The sequence below is a fragment of the Gossypium arboreum genome, chromosome 10 (genome assembly GCF_025698485.1).
Source record: "Gossypium arboreum isolate Shixiya-1 chromosome 10, ASM2569848v2, whole genome shotgun sequence".
Lineage (NCBI taxonomy): Eukaryota > Viridiplantae > Streptophyta > Magnoliopsida > Malvales > Malvaceae > Gossypium > Gossypium arboreum.
Genome location: NC_069079.1, coordinates 102714166 through 102719434, shown reverse-complemented (window position 1 = coordinate 102719434; position 5269 = coordinate 102714166). Strand labels below are relative to the sequence as shown.

The 5269-nt window shown below is 39.3% G+C and overlaps 1 non-coding gene across 1 annotated transcript; it reads left to right on the top strand.

Annotated features, from left to right (window-relative positions):
- The first annotated feature begins 1799 nt into the window (after nucleotides 1–1799).
- LOC128283079 (small nucleolar RNA R71) lies at nucleotides 1800–1905 on the top strand. Its single transcript, XR_008273421.1, has one exon. It is a non-coding gene; the product is annotated as a small nucleolar RNA R71 (small nucleolar RNA).
- The last annotated feature ends 3364 nt before the right edge of the window (nucleotides 1906–5269 follow it).

Sequence of the window (5269 nt, the reverse complement as noted above, 5' to 3'; positions counted from 1 at the left end):
AATGTGGGGATCTGCGGCATCCAGTAAGACTTTATCGCCAACCTGAAGTTGATTAGGAAAAGTATCGGGCCTATTTTGGCGTAGTTTCGGTTATCATGTGTTCTCGGTTTGTGTGCTCGCCATTCATCTAGCTTCTCTATTTGAAGCCTTCGTTCCTCATATGTGTCTTTGTTCTCTACATGATAATAGTGCACTGTCTCCGTTGTCTTGGTTTGATGGTGTTCCTGTAAGGATGATTGAGTATTAGTTTTATCATCGACAGGTTTTATAGCGTTATCTTGAGTTTTAGAGGTTTTGACTGAGTCGCGTGCTTGAAGTGTTACTGTGTCATCACCTGCACAAAGTGTTAGCTCTCCTGTGCCTAGATTAATAATGGTTCTGGCAGTTGCTAAAAAGGGTCATCCTAAAATTAAAGGTACCTCGTTATCCTCATCCATATCTAAGATGACAAAGTCTACTGGGTAAATAAACTTATCAATTTTAATGAGAACATCTTCAATAATACCCTTAGGAAATCTAACTGTTTTGTCAGCCAATTGTATGCTCATCCTAGTCTGTTTGGGTTTACCGAGACCGAGTCGTTTAAACATTTTATAGGGCATAACATTTATACTTGCCCCTAGATCAGCTAAAACATTATTCACGGATAAACTACCAATTAAGCAAGGAATTGTAAAACTCCCTGGATCTTTCAATTTGTTAGGTAGCTTATTCTTTAGAATAGCTGAGCAGAGTGCATTGAGTTCTACATGTGATGTAGCGTCTAATTTCCTTTTATTGCTCAGAAGTTCCTTTAAGAATTTTGTTGAGTTGGGCATCTGTGAAAGAACTTCAATAAAGGGTAAGTTAATATGTAATTTCTTTAAGAGTTTGACAAACTTACTGAATTGTTCTTCTGTTCTGTCTTTCGTCATCGCTTTAGGATATGGCACACGAGGTTCATGATTCGTACTTACCTGTTTGGGATCATTATTGTTTACCTCTTCTCGTTATTTGTTCATCGTGTTGTTTTGCTGTATTTCTGGCTCGGGTGCAATGAGTCCGTCCTTATTTTGAATGCTAATTGCATTTAGGTGTTCCCTTGGATTAGGTTCAGTATTACTTGGTAAGCTACCTTGTGGCCGTTCAGAGATTAGTTTGGATAGCTGGCCTATCTGAGTTTCGAGTCCTTGGATCGATGCTTGTTGATTTTTAAGTGTTGTCTCGGTATTCTGGAAACGGGTTTCTGACACCAAGATGAATTTAGAAAGCATCTCTTCAAGGTTTGGTTTCTTCTCTTGTTGATAAAGTGGCTGTTGAAAACCCTGAGGATTTTGTGGCTTTTGATTCCCTTGACCATCCCAGGAGAAATTTGGGTGGTTCCTCCAACCTGCATTATAGGTATTACTGTATGGGTTATTTTGAGATCTAAACTTATTGTTACCCATATAGTTGACTTGTTCTTCTTCAGTTGTAGGATTGAAGGATTTGTATTCTGTATGCACACCTCCTCCGCTTGGGTCACACCTCATTACTGGATGTACCTACGTAGAACCAAGAAAACTATCAATCTTTTTATTGAGAAGTTCTACCTGATTAGAGAGTATGGTGACTGAATCGATGTTATAAACGCCGGTTGTTTCGTTGGGTTTGTCCTCATAACTTTCCACTAATAGTTGTTCAGTGACATCTCCTCTATGAATTCATAGGCATCATCCGGTGTTTTATTGTTGATGGTTCCGCCAGCAGCTGCGTCAATCATTTGTCTTGCTGAGGGATTCACACCATTGTAGAACGTTTGAACTTGCAGCCAAAGCGGTAACCCATGGTGAGGGCACCTTCTCAGTAAGTCCTTGTATCTCTCCCATGCATCGTAAAGTGTTTCTAAATCCATCTGCACAAAAGAAGAGATATCATTATGTAATTTAGCCATTTTAACTGGCGGAAAATATTTTAGTAAAAATTTCTCGGTCATTTATTCCTAAGTAGTGATAGACCCTCGTGGTAACGGGTTCAACCACTGCTTGGCTTTGTTTCTTAGTGAAAAGGGAAATAACCGAAGACGAATGGCATCATCAGAAACGTCATTGATTTTGAATGTATCGTAAAAATCAACAAAATTCGCCAAGTGCGTGTTGGGATCTTCATCCTGCAAACCATCAAACTGAACAAACTGCTGTATCATCTAAATTGTGTTAGGTTTTAGTTTGAAATTATTTCCAGCAATAGCAGGTCTAACTATACTAGACTCAGTTCCTGTTAAAGAAGGTTTAGCATAGTCATACATAGTACGTGGAGCAGGATTTTGATTAGCTGCAATTGCAGGAGGCAGCTGATTGCCTGGGTTTTCGGCCATCTCTTCGGTTGGGGTTTGAGTATCGTCTTCTCGCTCGTTCTCCGTGTTTACACCTTATTTCTCTTTATTTTTGCGAATTGTACAATTGATTTCTTCGTCAAAAAGTAATGGTCTTGATGGGTTTCTTCTAGTCATAAACTATAAAAACCTGCCAAGAGAGAGAAAAAGTAAATTAATAAATAATAAAATAAAATAAAATTGCAAGAAAAGTAAATGGCTAAAGTAATAAAAATTTAGTGTTCCTAATATTTCAGTTCCCCGGTAATGGCGCCAAAAACTTGATCGCGTGATTCGTAACAAGCAATAAACATTTATAATGAAGATCAAACCTAGACTAACTATTATCACGACGAAAAGGAAAGCGCACCTATCGAACAATAGTATAGTAATGGCAAGACCAGGATATCGTACCCAAGGGAACCAAAAGTACCAGTAATAACTATCTTTTTATTACCTAGCCTAGGAATAAAAGGATTTGTTTATTAAACTAATTATCTAAACTAATTAACTAATTTAATTAAAGTGAAGAGAAAATTCGGAAAAAGACTTGAAGAGAAGCAATTGATAAAGACGACACCCAAGGAGGAATCCACCTAGATTTCACTTGTTATCATACTTTGAACCGGACGATTTATTCACTTGACTTGATCTGTGAGACTCCCTAACCTATGTTATTATCCCTTTCGAGACTAATAACGTTTAACCCTCAGTTGAATTAATCGAAATTTCTTTCTTAATTAAAACCCTTAGGGAAGAAGTAAATCACTCTATGGATTCCCATATTAGGTTTCACCCTAATCCAGCAAAATCTCGTAACCCTATTTCTAGGCATTCGATCAACTCCACTTAATTATACCAAATCTACCCTTAGGTAGAGTCTATTCCTCCTCTGCATAAGCACGTCAAATCATGAATTAATACCCGGAATATTAACTCAAGCATTAAGAACACATAATTAAGAACAAATCAAGTATTTATCATACAGTTTAGATAATAATAACAAGATCCATCATAGGTTTTATCCCCCTTAGGTATCTAAGGGGTTTAGTTCATAATAAAATAAGAGTACATCTCAAAAGTATAAAAATAACTAAACATGAAGAAAACTCTAAAACCCCTGAAGGAATTCTGAGAGAGATCTTCAGTCTTGGAGTAGCTCCGGCTTTTGGGATGGATCGTCTGGTTTCCTTCAAGTAATTCCTAGCGTGTGGTACTGTATTCTAGAAAAGTTCTGGAAGAGGCTTCCTCTCTGGGTCATACTTAGGGTGTTTATATAGGCTTTGGATTGGCTTTCTTCCTCCCTAAGTACCCTTTTACGTGTAAAATACAACTCTTTAAAAAAGGGACACGCCCGTGTGCTACAGCCATGTGACGTGATTGCTAGGCCATGTTCGATCCTTTAAATTGCCCCGACCGTGTGGGCTCAATGGCCAGGCCGTGTGAATCGTGTAAACCTTGGTCGACACCCCCGAAGGCCACAGGCGTGTGAGATGCCCGTGTGACAAGGCTTAGGCCGTGTGATCTTCTCGATTTGGTCTATTTTGTCCCTTTTTAGCTCGTTTTTGGCTCCTTTTGACTCTTGGTGCTCTCCTGAGTACAAAACATGAAATAACCGGATTAAAAGCACCAAAATCCACAAATCTAGTAGTAAACATCCATAAATATGCTAAGTATTTGGGGTAAAACTATGTATAATTTGGCGTTTATCAATTACACATTCGAATTTCGTGATAAACACTGACTGGACGAGATCCACAAGGGCGTGTGACATAGCCGTGTGGCCCAACACGAGTCTAACACGGCCGTGCCCCTTTTTAAACACCCCTAAACCCTAACTTTTTTCTCAGTTCTTTTCTTTTTCCTTTCCACCCACTTCCACCAACGCGCCGCACGGCCTGACTTCCCACGCCCGTGTCTCGCCCCTGTTCTCCACCTTCAGCGCCACCAGCTCCGACCACGATCCGGCAACCGGCCAATACCACCGTCGGTCACACTCTCTTTACCAAATCCTCCGTCATTTTCATTATTTATTTTTATTTTTATATTTTTTTGTTTTTGTTATCATTGTTATTATTATTATTATTAGAAGTATTATGCCATGCCTTTTATTCATCTTTTTTTCTTACTTTATCCTTATTTTTTTTATTTTTTTATGCCATTGAGTTCATGTTTATGTTGCTGGTTAGTTTAGGATCATTCCATTAAGTTTGCTATTTTCTTAGAAGCCCCATATTTAGTTTATCATATTAGTCAATATAAGTTGAAAATTTAATTAGCAGCTACTTAATTCTTTTAATATAGTTAGATTCATAATTTGTCTACATCGTTCTTCACTTGTTATTTTATTGCCTAGATGTGTTCTTATTTGGATTCTGTTACTCTTGCAGGCATATAATGACAAACTCACGAGGTAAAAAGACTCTAGTTCCCGCTTCGAAAAAGCGGAAGGGTCCTGGCGCAACCTCCTCGAGCGCCTTGACCGAAGCTCGCCACCCTCTACTTCGATTCTCATCAGGCCTACAGGATGACCTACTTCAGCTTCTACGAGTACGATCATTGGGAGTGGGCCGATGTATTGACTGGGGCACTTTGGAGTAGGTCCAACTTGCTCAGCTCGTTCGATTCCATCTCAATACCGCACCATGGGATCGATTCTTTGCAATCATCAAACCCACATATTCAGAGCTGACATTTGAGTTCTGTACTGCTTTTCACCTACAACATGTGATGGACACACATGACGAGGCTGGTACTATCATTTTCCGACTTGGTGGACTTGTCAGGCATATGAGTGTACTCGAATTTGGAGTTGCTTTGGGCCTCTACACGGAGTAGTTCATGGCTTCAGAAAATTTCCTACAGCTTCATCGTCACATACACTATTCGCCGTCTTGCTGTTGGACTGACCTTACGGCGAGCACGGTTCCCTACAAT